Source organism: Athene cunicularia, assembly GCF_003259725.1.
Source record: "Athene cunicularia isolate RWA chromosome 10 unlocalized genomic scaffold, athCun1 chr10_part1, whole genome shotgun sequence".
Classification (NCBI taxonomy): Eukaryota; Metazoa; Chordata; class Aves; order Strigiformes; family Strigidae; genus Athene; species Athene cunicularia.
The window spans coordinates 14,280,612-14,294,112 of NW_020799112.1; the positions used below are offsets into that span (position 1 = coordinate 14,280,612).

General features: G+C 44.2%; 1 long non-coding RNA gene across 1 annotated transcript; it reads left to right on the plus strand.

The window, feature by feature from the left end:
• The first annotated feature begins 310 nt into the window (after window positions 1–310).
• On the plus strand, window positions 311–11,378 carry LOC113484031. Its single transcript, XR_003399143.1, has 2 exons — window positions 311–770; window positions 7,511–11,378. It is a non-coding gene; the product is annotated as an uncharacterized LOC113484031 (long non-coding RNA).
• The last annotated feature ends 2,123 nt before the right edge of the window (window positions 11,379–13,501 follow it).

Sequence of the window (13,501 nt, forward strand, 5' to 3'; positions counted from 1 at the left end):
GTAAGGCTGGCATCTATAGGAGGAGAGGTGGTAGGTGCAGATAGCTTCTGACAACAGTTGATTATTTTTCATAGCACCTACACAGCATAGAGCATGAAACTTTTTAGGCATAGCTCAAGGTTGTTGGTCTGGGAGTCCTGAGCTTGGCCTTATAGCAAGGAAAGAGAGCAGACTGCTTGTATGCAGACATCACCACCCCTTTGCTCCTAATCCTGCCTAGAATGTTGCCTTGTCTCAGCTGGGCTTAACCTGGGCTTTCTCATCTAAACATGTTCACTAAACCATTAGCTGCTTCAGCTGATCAAGCTCACGTCTCCATTATTGAGAGTGGCAGCAGGAGGATGCAGCGGGCTGCTGTGCTCCTGCACCTGCCCTGGATGCCAGAGGATCTCTGTTTGTCAGCGTCAGAGTGACGCTGATCTGGATTGCAGCTGATGAGAAACTCTGCTCTGTGCTGATGGTACCGACGGTGGCCTTGGGAAGGCAGCGGGAGGGGATGGAGGCTGGCTCTGCAGCCTTCGTGTCTGGAGAGGTTTGAATCAAACAGGGCAGTGATCCAGTGTTGGTGGGAACAGCTTCAGCCTCTCCAAGGAATACTGTATAAAGACGATCCTTCCCTTCTCATCTCTGTGTTTCAGGTCTGGCAAGAGGATTAAGAAGACCAGGAAGTACGACATTATCACCACTCCAGCCGAGCGGGTAGAAATGGCTCCTCTGAATGAAGAAGATGATGAGGATGAAGACTCAACAGTGTTTGATGTGAAATACAGGTACTGCTGTGAGCCCGTCCAGTTAGGCTTGCTCACTAAGCTCTTGTCAGTGAAGACAGCTCTTTTTTTCACTGCTGGGCCAGCTTGGCAGAGATGAGGCAGTCACAGACTCCTTTCACTTTGCCCAAGCATTATCACTTTCCTTTGCAGTCCCTCTGCCAGTTCTCAGCACACATTGCTCTGTGCTTTTGTAATAACTGTGTCTCTGCCCCTAGGCTGTCTGCCTTCCTCTTGCCATCTGCAGAGCAGTGCAGTGGGGTACCTGTGCCCCAAACAGCTAACAAAGTTTAACAGACTGAACCTCCCCTCTCTGGCAGCTGCTGGCAGTTGTTCTGTGTGCTCTCGCTGTCTGTGCACGCACTGGATGGAGGCCTGTGGGTCAAGGGCTGCTTTCCCAGGCGCTGCTGGTGCCGTCAGCTTGGGAGGGAAATTATGGTGAATCTCCACCAACCTCTGGGTTTGTACCAGAGTGCTCTCCTGTTGCTCTGTGGCAGAGAGGACTGTGGTCCCTCGCTGATGTTGGTAGCAGTTATCCCTTAGCAACGAACTTTCCTTAAATGTATTTGTCTGTTTGAGAGAGAAGTGGTGTGACAACCCAAAACTTTTGGAGCCTATTCTGGGCCTGAGATTTATAGCAACCACTCAGCACAGAAAGATGCTGCGCATTGATTTATGGCATCAGGATATCTGCACCTCTTATTTTTATTTGCATCAAGCCATTCGCAGCATTTGTGCTGCATTCTCAACCAAATAAGGCCTGCTCTAAAATCTGTCTCACTTTGGCTGAAATAAGCTCTCCTAATTACAAAAACACAGATCTTGACAACTCCTAACTGGAGATTTCACAGACTTTACTCATGTTGCCCATCTCCTAACTTTGGAAAAGGGGAACAACATTTACTCTAGGCACATGTGTACCAGCACCTAAAAGACATACCACCGCATGCTCTGCTGGTTGTTTTCAAAATAACTACTTTAGTTCTCTATAAAAGTCAGGCAACAATTGGAAGCCATGAGACAATGAAGGGTGTGAGTCATGCCTTTATGTGTAAATAATTCGTTCTTGAATTAGAAGACTTGCCTGTCTGTTGCCATTCTCTGTAGCTGTCCTGTGTTTGCTCTAATAATTTCAGCTGGTGCAGTTTTTACTTTGGGACTGAGCTTTGTTAAACCCAGAGTGCAGAGATCTGTGTCGCCATGGCCTACATTAACAGCCCATGTCTCTTGCCCCTCTTCCTCTTAACTGAGCACTTTGTAAACTTTTGGTAGCAGGATCAGAGGGGTTTTCCAAAGAGTGAGAACAGAAGATTCTCAATCATGGCAGTGCTTCAGGATGGGATGTCTAATAGTAAAATACTGGATGAACAAAGAAGAGAGATTGCTGGGAACCGTCTGACTCGTGAGAGCTGTAGTCGTGTTATCTGACATTGCTTCCCTGGAGCACACACTGTGCTGATGCTTTCACAAAAGTTACTTGCTCTTTGTGGGTTCCTTAGCAGTAGAAATGGCTCTTTTGCCTTGTGTGATGCCCTGTTCGGAGACTGTAGGGCTTTTTTGGTTCTTGGCCAACCAGTCCTCTTCAGCTGTGGGAATTCCTCCTTTCTGCCACAGTACAACAGCTATTAAATTCCACGTTTTCTGAAGTCCTTGCTGTTTCAGAAATATGTTTGTTTAGCTCAAACAGAGCTGCCTCAGTTTAGAGGGAGAGATTATTTTACAGAAAACCCCTTAGCAGTACTGATGTGAGGAAAGTTTCTTTGAGGATGCATGTAAAAGGTATCGAGCTCTCTGGTTCCTTTGTGCAGCTTTTGTGCAGCTTGGAGACTGTATCCCCAAACAGTTCCTATCTCCTGTCACCAGTGAAGACACTTCTTTGCAGATCTGAATTGCTGATCTTGACCACTGACATCCCTGTTAAACCAGTCAGGAGGTTCTTCATAGGTGATTCTGTTCAGATGGGAAGAGAGGGCTAGAGCTGCAGAAGGGGCATCTCAGGCATGCCCACAGTAAGTCAGTGAACTACTACCAGGTCTTCTGTTGGGGTTCCTTCCCTAGCCCCCACCCAAACTGGCTTTCAGGAAATAGTTACCTTGTGCCAACAAAGGCTGCCTTTGTTTTTTACAGCTGAGTGCAGATTCCAGGAAGGCAGGGGAAGGAGAGGTAACTTCATCGCTCTCTGTACATGCAGGTAGCTACACAACTGGAGAGATAGGTTTGTTTTGAATATTCAGCAAGTGCCTACAGCTTTAAAAGGGCCTTCATTAATTGCTAAGCCAGGAAAACTACTTCCCCTCTCCATTATCTCAGAAAAAATAATTAAAATGTGCAGATGCATCAGGTGAACTTGCAGAGGTGTCATGAGGGCTGATGCATAAGGAATGGGGTGATACTGCTGTTTCAGCTTGTTAGCCAACTAAAGCAACATGTCATGAGGTGCAGCAACCTGGACGCAGTTGTGATGGGGACAGAGGAGTGACAGGGGTCTCCTGGCAAGTACCCACAGGCTAAAATATTCCGCACTCTCTTTTTTATCTATTTATTTTTAAATTCAGATGAAGGTGTATCCTTGCCAGCAGTCAGTATCACTTGTGGCGGCTGCTCGGGTTTATTCAGGCTGCCTCCCAGCAGCAGGGCTTGCTTGGATTATGGCACAACAGACTTCTGGCCTGTCTGGGTGAGGGGATTTTGGCCAAGTGCTGCTTTGACCGTACCATTGCTGGGACTGCTTTCGGAGAGGCTAAACCTCATGCAGCCCCGTGCTGCAGCACAATCCACTGGAGCAGCGCCATGTCTGGCAAGAGTCATTATTCTGATTTCCTCAGTTTTTTATTTCTTTGCAACACGCTGGTACTGAACACTACTGAACACAACACTAGGGCTGGGCTGCTCATTCTTCAGTGTTGTAACACATGTGCTGCCATATGTACATCAGAAACCAACTTTCCATAGCTGTTTAAACCTAGAATTTTCAAAGTCTCCCTGGCTCCTGAATATCACAGAAAATCAAGTAGAATCTTTTGTCCTGTTCATTTTTGATATAACAACTGTGAAGCTATAGAGAAAACGGTCCATTTTACGTAAAGTAATGATTTGCAATGGTGTTGACTCAGTGCTTTCCGCTAGAAAGGCACCAAAAGTATTTTTAAAATACAGGCTTCTGAGAAAACATGGGATTGGAGTGAAAAGGTAACCAGTTTTCCAAAGAGCAACGCAGCAGGGACGTGTTGGCTGTGAAGGACTATAAGCATTATTCAGTTCAAGTTTACTTATATGTACTGTAAGACAATCCTATGCTTTCAGATCTCTGGGGTTACCACCAGCATGGCAGTAGGGAAAAATGTGAAGAGCTGGCCTGCAGTGCCATGACATTAGGTACCTCCTGTGCATGATAGTAGGTACATTACTCCAGTATTAACTTACTCTGACTGATACGCAGGTCATAAATAGTATCATGTTTTGGGTTTGTAGCATAAGTCTTCGCTGAGGATGATGGGGGCAGGCTCTGGGTGGATTATTTGAGGTTCCCTCTCATCACTGAAATATCTGCACTGGCACTTGCATCTGTATTTGGGGGAGTAATTGAGATTCTGTGCTGTCTCCCCCACGTAATGCAAACTGCACTCTAATTAAAAGGCAGTTGGTGTCTAGCAGCAACAGGGGAGAAGCGACATATACCTCTCCAATTGTTCTCGTGCCATTAATTTTCTTTTCTTTAATGCTTTGTCCTTGTGTGTATTTGTTTCCAGTCTTACATGAAGCATCAAAGAACAGCACAGTGTAAATTGGGCTGCTGGATGAAGGTTGTTACTTTTAAAATATTTTTTTTTTTCAGGAGGCTTTAAGGTTTTGGGCTCCCAGTAGATCCCATCCCCCACTTCCCTTGGGCTGTGGAGCAATGAGAAGTAACCACCTTCCTCCTGTAAAGCAGACTAATGAGACCGTTTCAAAATCTTAACCAAACACAGTCCTTTCTGCCGATGCAAAAGCCACCCACTGCCTGCCTCTGATAAATGCAGAAGCGTGCATGTGCCGGATTAGATACCTGCTTTGCGATCTCATTTCAGTAGCAGGGAAGCAGTTCTGTCAATGGCCTCTCTAATCCTGCAAGCACAATTTCTGTGTGGCAGGAGTCTGCAAGTGTAAATCAAAGATTGTCACAGAGCAAAGATGTCAAATCACTTAGACATTAACACCTCCTCGAAAAGCTTCATGGAAACCAATTTTTTTAATATGGAGGATGGTTTTCAGTATGTATTTGGCATTGAAAGAGACATTTGGATAAGAAGCTCAGGAATTGTTCTGAAATTATTATAGAGCTACACAAAGAAACCAAACCGAACATGGAAGGGGTGTTTGTTTCTTGATCACCAGTTCAATCTGTGCTGCTGAAGGCTGAATGGTATCCCTGTCCAATTGATTTTTGGACCATATGAACTGTATTGGTCATTATTTTCCAGATGTCAGATATTTTTTCATTTTTTATGACGGGATTACACTTGCTGCACATCTTGGAAAATGAGTTAGTGGAAAGCTAAATCCCATCCTCCAAGTGTACCCTTTCTCATCACAACAATAGATCTTGATTTTAAGATTTCCCTCTCCTCTTTGCTCCTTTAGCACTTTCTTTCAAGAAGAAAAGGGCGGGCTGTGCAGGTCTCATGATCTTCTATTTGATGGAGCTAAGCCATTGATTCACCAGGCAGTTGGCACTGTGTGATTCTTGAGAAGAGAGGAGCAAAGTAATGTAGGTTACAGGCAGATGTCTCTGACAAACTGGTGTTAGTGTCCATCCCCCATCACAGAGCGCTCTGCTTGTTTTGTGTAATAAAAGAGGCTAAAACAGCTGCAAAAAGAACAAGTTTCTGAAAAGGTAAATAAAATTGTTAGCTTATTAAACTTATTAACTCTGGCATAGCTCATTGGGGGATTTCTTGTCAGCCTCAATAGAAAACTGAAAACAAGTACTGAATGAATTCTGTGGCGCCTTGCACATGAAAGGTTTTGAAAGCACTTCAGTAATCTGGGATATCAGCAGTGTCTCCTCTCCCTGCTGGCTTGCAGCTGTTGGAGGCAGTGTGTTCTGCTCTTGCTACGCTTGCTGAGCCCAGCTGGGTGAATTTCACAACCGTCCCCACAGAGCAGTTTGAGTCTGGGGTGATATGTGCCACGGAGAGCCTGGAGCCGGGAAAGAACTTGGAATTTAAATGCTAGAACTGGAATTGTCCCAGTCCCAATGGCAGGCTCCTAAATAAGTACTGAAAGACAGTTTGTCTTGGGGTGAATTGAAGCTTCCATCCTTTGTGTTGGTTAAGTGAAATTCCTCAGTTTGTTTTTACACATGGATTGTCATTTTTCCTTCTAACAGTAGCAGCACCAGCAAAACGCAGAAGCAATTTAGGAATGCATCTTCCTAAGTGCTCTTGAAAACAGAAAGATTTATGTGTAAGAAGTGATGGCAGACAGAGGAAAGAGGACAGGAACATTTATTCCACCATCATGGGACTAAAGGGCTTTAGAGAGCTTGCAGGATGTTTTAGAGGGAAGATGCACCACATGTAGGGGCTGGATTCTTGATTCATGCCTTTTTCAGGTGCCGATAGCATTGAACTGTTTGAAAACATCTTCATCACAGTTGCAGGGCTCAGCCTTTGATGTGCCCGAGTCTTCTGGGAGTCTCTGTGAAATAGGAGTGTTACACTGTTGGTGTCTTCTCTTTGAATACGTCCTTCCCAGATCCTGACTGTGAGTGCAGCTCTGAATGGAGCGTGGTATTGTCTGCTTGTTACAGCAAGGTGTTGACTCTCAAGGGAGCAGCTCTAATGGATTTTTTTGCCAGTGAAAGCTGCAGGCTATTCTGGATGATGCTAGGTGAATTGCGCTGGGTATTGTAGTAGCTTAATTTATTTTTTTTTTCTCCAGCCGGCAGCAGTGACAAGTTGTGTATAAATGGAGGGGTATCATTTATCCTCATCTGAAGGGGGTACAAATCACTAACACAGTCAGCTGTTTACTGTAAATACAACAAATTGCCAAAGCTTTGGTGCTGCTGTTAAGGATTTCCCATGGGTCCACAGCAGGGAAGGAAAGAGATGGTCAAAAAGCAATTTTTGTTTGGTTTTTGAAGGCCATGTTCTTTCCTCATGCAGCTGTAACCATTGTCCACATTCTGCGGGCTTGTTCTGTTGATTATACACTGGCCGTGCTGTCTTGTGGGAGGACTCTCACCTCCTTCATGGAGTGTAACAAGTTCCTATTAAGACTTTTTTTTTTTTTAAAAAAAATCCCAACCCTGAAGCAGTCAAAGCAGTAGGGTGTAAGGAGGAGAAACCATAGCAAGGAGGATAGTCCATGTGTGTTGCTTAGTGAAGGACTGCACTTGGTGTATGAAAAAGCTGTGGGGTCCAAGATGTTGTTTCAATTGCAGCCCTCTCTGCACGCTCCCTTCTCTGGCCTGCATGGTGGCTGGTCACAGGGCCTTCCAGCATCTGGGGTTTGCCTGATATAACTACTTTTTTCTTTGCTTGGTCTAGCTTCTCCTGGCATGGTGTTAGCATCACATCAGTGCCCAATGTCGCCATAGAAATCAGCTGCTGGAGGGAACTGATGGCAGTCACAGTGAATAATGCTGCCTTTTTCTTTGTGGCTTTTTGGATTGTTTTTTCCACTTTGCACATGGGTTCTCATCTCTGCCTGTGAGTTATTTAGTTGCAAATCTACAGCTAATTCTTTCTGCTTTCCAGGTAAAGCAGCTCCATGGAGACTTGGTGCCCTGCAAGATGTCATTCTGCTGTTGAGGGACGTGCTGAAGCCATAACTGTGAAAGGGGAGGCTTTCATCTCTGCAGCGTTACAACCAAACCAACCAAACCTCCTCGAGGTGCTGTTTGTGCAGCAGGCTATGGATCTTCTGACCAAAACGTCACCATTCGGTTCCCTGGTTTCCAAACTGCTGTGTTGGAATGACCAGAGTTCCTCTTTGCAAACCCAGCTCTCTCTTGCTTCAGGAGGGCTGTGGTGTCACTAAAGCATGACAAGATGCAGCCCCACGTACCGATTCGCATTATGGTCTAAATAAGTTTTGCAGAAGGAAGAGGACAAGGAAGACTGAACCAAGCTGCCCCAAGGACTTATTTTCTAAAATCCTAATTCAATGCTTCAGTCACTGTTAAACTTTGGTTGTTGTTAAACAGATTACATGTTTAAAAAAAAAAATCAAAAATTTTATTTTTTTGGCCTACAGAGGTGACTTACAACTTTAGGTGGTAAAAGTGTAAGCCATGCTGAAATACCATGCTGTATGTTTAGTGTAGGATTTTTTTGGGGGTAGGGAGTGAGAGGTTGATTCATGTCTTGACTTGCTACTGATTTTTTTTTTTATTTTTAAAACCACAATTGCACTAAGCTTTCATGATGACATTCTCATTGTCCCAAGGAGCTCTGGTCAGACCAACTTCAATAAATGAGACCATGGGGAAATAGGAAGAATCGGGCATGTCCTAAACTACAACAGTCTTGGATTAAAGAAGATATATTTTTGTAATTTTCTGCCCTTTCACAGGGAGTAAAAACAGTGTTTTGTACTGTCCTGTGCTGACTTGTAACTTGTCTACAATTCATCTGTATTACCTTTTTTGTAAGCAAAATAAGTCCTCATGTGGAATGATTAGATTGCAGAAAGAACACCTCTTATTTTTCGTGGAAGCTTCATGTAAGTGATCTTAATCTGTATCAAACTGGAAGTTTTCCCCTACCACCTGCTTGACAAATCACATTTAACTCAAGGATGCATTTTTAACCATCACTCCCTGCTGTGCTTTGTGCTGCAGAGGTCAGAGCTGTGGGATGACACTATGAGAATTAGATTGCTGCATCTGGTTAGATTGGGTTTAGGAGACCGCAAGCATGTACACTTCCCAGCCCCTCGTTATAAAGGGCAAGCCTAACTGCTTTAGTTTCTTTACTTTGTGGTTTTCCTTTAAAGTAACCACAGAGGCAGTTCAGACTTTACTGTTTACTTCACCCCTCAATACCTTTTATTTTTGGTTTTTAAGCTGGCTAGAACCTTGCTTTTCTTGGGGAACGTATGTTTTCCAGTTGTTTTAGGATTGTCCCACTGTTTGCTTGACCCTCTACTAGCCCCCTGCAGTTACAACCCCTCAAGGAGCTGCAGAGTTTCTGGCAAAGCATCAGTGTTGCTGGGTTTTTTTTTTTTTTTTTTTTTTGAAGGCCTGTTGGGGTTTGAGGCTTGCTGAGAACACTGAACTGTTTTGTCATGATACCGTGACCTATGCCAGTTCTGTGCGGTTCCTTTGGGCTCTGCAGTCAGGAAAAGGAGGTGAAGGGGAATTTCTTTTTTTTTCCTTCCCAGCAGCCTGGTACTTCCATCAAAGAAGCTCCCATAACACAGCTTGCTTTCCCTTGCTGTGACTCAGCAAAGGCTTTGCAAACAGCCCGCTTAGCATGGATGGAAAAATCCCACAGCAGACTGTTGGCTTAATATTACTCATCAAGGCAATATAAAAATGCTATGTTACTTTCATTCATGGAATGAGTTTGAGTCATTCCGTATTACTGTTACTAAGCAATATTTAACTTGTCAGCTGTGAGGTGAGGATGGGGCCAAGCAGGTTGTGTTCTGGCTGGTAGGAATCGTTGGTACCAGCAGGTTGAACAATGCTGTGAGTTGAGATAAGATCTGGGGTTCTTCCCCTGCCTAGGTAAAACAGGTTTCAGACTTAGTCTGAATGATTCTGAAGGAAATACTTTGCCTTTTTAGGACTAAAGTACTTTGAAGACCAGGAATTGAACTTCTTAGGCAGACTGAGTCCTTTTGAAGTCAGAGAAGTGACGATGCTGAGAGAGGAGAGAGAGGTTAAAAGCTTCTGTCTGCATTTGTGGAAGGAGGTGATGGAGTGAAGTGGCTGCCCTGTCTGAGCAGACACCATGGCAACATGTTCATGTCCACTCTTCTGCCAAACTCATCAAACTGAGCATTATGTGCTCTGGATGAGTGGTGGAGAGGGAATGCAAACCTTCTCTTTGAACAAAAGAAAGGCGAGACCAAGTTACGTAGGAGAGAGATGAGAGGAAAAGGTGCATAAAGGACACTTCAAGGGTGAGTCAGTTCTTGAAATCAGGAGTTTTCCCAACAACTTCAGGTCACTTGCTGATTTAGGCTGGCAAAGGCCATCCTCTCCCCTTGCTTGTGGCTAAAAAATCCCACCATTTCTGTAACGTGGCCAAATCTCAATGGTGGATGGGGACCAGCTGTTTGAGATGTTGAAGATGGAGGTGCTCAACACTCCTTGAGGAGGTCCCGAACTGTGTGCCATAAGCTCAAGGTGCTGATAGGGAAGCAGCAGCCGCTGGGTGGAAATAGAAGGCCAACCTCACCAGTTGCTCAAGGTCATGAAAATAATCTGAACGCTTTGTTTGATACTCAATTGCTGTTGCAAATGTGAGGCAATGTTTACCTCTACAGAAGTTGCTGTATGTGATTTAAAGTGTCTGGTTAAATATTCTATAGCTATATTTAGTTAAGATTTTAAGAGCACTTGATGTGACTCATCTAATAGTATATATATGAATATTTTTTTAATGGTAGGAATTAGTTTTAATAATTTGAACTGTTTGGTTCAGGTAGTTCTAGGAGTTCATCAGAGAAGAAATAGCCATTAACCACTACATGAGTGTTTTACCTTAATGTTCCGTGTATCTTAACACTACAGATTTAATCTGATTGTGACTGTAATGTGTTTTAGTATCTGCTGCTATTTTGTGTTGCATAGTCAAAACTTGCTTTGTTCAAGAGCATTTTTAGAGGCTTTTTTTTTTTTTGTTACAGAAAGTGAAAAGAGAAACGTTATTACAGATGTTTGCCTGTAACTTGCTCACTGCTTACAAAATCTTCTACTAGTAGCAGAGTCAAACAGAGCAGGCAAATTAGAGGCTTTCCTGTTTGTGCTTGCTGTGCTGTGGAGGAAAAGCCCAGCGCAGTATTGCAGCTTCTTTAACTCCAACCACAGCCCTGTCACCAGGGATTATGTTTGAGAAGCCTGAAGTTGCTGTGCCATGCTTGCCTGCAGAATTAAGTCAGAAGTACACAGATAGCTTTGTATTAGTGGTTTGTTTTGTTGTTTGTTTTTGTTTTTTTTTTCTTTTTCCTCCTGGAAGATGTGGAGATGACTTGTTTAGTACACTAACTTGTGCTATCCTAATGCTTATCTTAAGCCCAGACTGGCTTGGAGAAGTCTACAAGCACTAACGAAGCTTGAACACACAAGCGCTAAAGCATTCGCCGGTTTTGTGCGAAGCTGTTCCCTCTGATTCACTGTACGTGGTATAATCTCTGCAGGGTAGCAGGCAATGGTTTTCATTAAGAGTTTTTTCTTCTGTTAGATGAGTTGTTGCTGCTGCATTTTTTGTGTGAGGAGTTATCAGGACCATGCATTTTGTTTTGTGCAATTGCTTGAACTTTTTAAAAACAAATGTTTTAAGAGAATTTTTCATTGCGACCAAAGCTTCTTTTTAAGAAAAAATTGGTAAGACAAGTTTGAATGGACTTCTCATGTTTCAGTAGAAACTGCCATCATTAAACATGTTCTTGAAATCCCTTGTGTTGTGTGTGTATGTTTAAGGAGGGAAGGGGAAAGGGGCTGTTGCTTGTGGAAGTTTGGTGAATTTGAGAGCACCTTGTGTGATGCCCCCTTTAGAGGGCTGCAGGACCCTTTGTCCTGTGACCCTGAACAGAGCGTGACAAGGGGGGAAAATGGTTTTACCAGCATGGTAAAGGAATATGTTTAATCACACAGAGTCTCCATCAGCCATCAAGAAGCTAGGCTTTTATCTGGATTCAAAAGGCAAAATCCTCTGCGAAAGGGAAGATGCCTCAGTACCTTTGACTGCAGCTGTGTTCTGGACCTTGGAGCCCGCACAGACTGTAGACCTGTTGTCACAGCCTCCAAGCCCAGCTGAGTGGGCCGAGCCATGTCCCCTCCCTGGGGTGGCCAGGCCACACCACAGCCGTTAAGCAGACTTCCTCTCACTACATCTATGTTTGACCAAGTTCCCTGGCTCTGAAGCAATTTTGCCTTGTGGCTTTCAGGGCATGGTGAGATGCTGAAGTGCTGGACATAAGGATCAGGGCAATCTGAGGCTTGTTTGTTTGTTGCTGTGTGTGTTTTAGCAGTATTCTCAAGGCTGTTTTCCTCTTGCACTGTTTTTACAAGGAGTGCTGACCCTGGAGCAGCCACAGGACAGATTGATCCAGTACCCTGAGCATGAATCAGTTCTGCCTCTCTCCTCTCCCACATACCATGTGATTGCTCTTGCCTTGATCTTCATCTCTTCAGTAATAGTCTAAGAGTAATTCAGTGCTGCAGACAAAAGGGCAGCTGCTGTCCAGCTGATGCTTTTAAATTATGTCCCGACAGTAAGGTAAAGCTTAATCTAATTCAAAATACTTAACAAAATGCTATTAGGCCTCAGCCACGAGCCAGCTGTTGTGCAGCAAAGCTGGTTTGCGTAAAAAGTTCAAGACCCATCAAGGTGAAATGAACCCCAGCCTAACGCTGAGCTGCGCCTAAACAGAACAGGCTCCTCTTCGCATGGGCTGCAGAAGTGAAGATGCCATGTGATGGAAAGGCAGCAGCTACGATCTCTGGGTGTACTTACCTTTCTGATGAGGTTACAAGTGGAAGATGAGCAAGTGACCAAAAATCTGGTGTAAATTATTAGCTAAATAAGAGCTGAAAAGGTAGAACTCGAAGGTGATGGCAGCTGGGACTCTGCTCAGAAAGGACAAGGCCTGTCTGAATTTTGACATGGGGGAAGCCTGATGCTACAACTAAGTTCTTGCACAACAGTAATTTTCTCAGACAAGTCTTCAGGTATATGTATTTTTAAAATGGATCCTGCTAAAGGGTTATTTCTCCAATATCTGGAAGAGTTCTGCATGGGCCACGGTATAACATGACTTCCCCTCTCTCCTTTAAGTGGCTGTTGTCACCTTTGTACAAGCTGCTGCTCTATTAGCAAGTCTGTGCGCAAGTGTGAGGTTAACTGAACAGAGCTGTCTAATACATATTTATAACCCTGGAAAAGGGAGGGGGTACTTCCTTGTGTCTCTTAGTGATCTTTGGATGCCTTGAGACTGGTAACTGCAAAATTGTCAGCAATGTTTGGCAAGTGCTATCACAGAGAAGTTAGTTTAACGCTGAGATGATTTGAATTATGCCTGACAACAAGGTCTATTGAGAGTATGGAAGAGGAATAGCTCTAATTACTTAAGACCAAGTAGTCTGTAACTAGGCTGCAGGAAAACACCATTGAAGATGGTTAATCTCCCCATCAGATGGCAATTACCAATTTCTAAGACACCAGAAGCTCTTCCAGCTCTGCTTTCTAACAGACATCTCCTCTCAGTTGGGTCGCTTCTCCAGTGACTGTTTGCTCATGGTGTGTTAAATGAGCTGAAAAACAGCTCTTCAGTTCAAGAAAGCAGTATGAAATGGGTGGCCGTTGCTTTTAAAGCTAAGAAGGAAAAGGTCTTAAAAATCCAGATGCAGTTCTTCATGGCTTTATGAGGCATAAAGCTGGTTTCGAGGCTTTTTGCTCCCATCCCCCCTTCCTGGTTTCTCATAAACCATCTTGTTCACTCACTTCCTTCCACGTTGGGGGACCGGCAGCATGGGGGAGCCCAGCTCCCCCCAGCCCCAGGGGGAGAACCTGCTT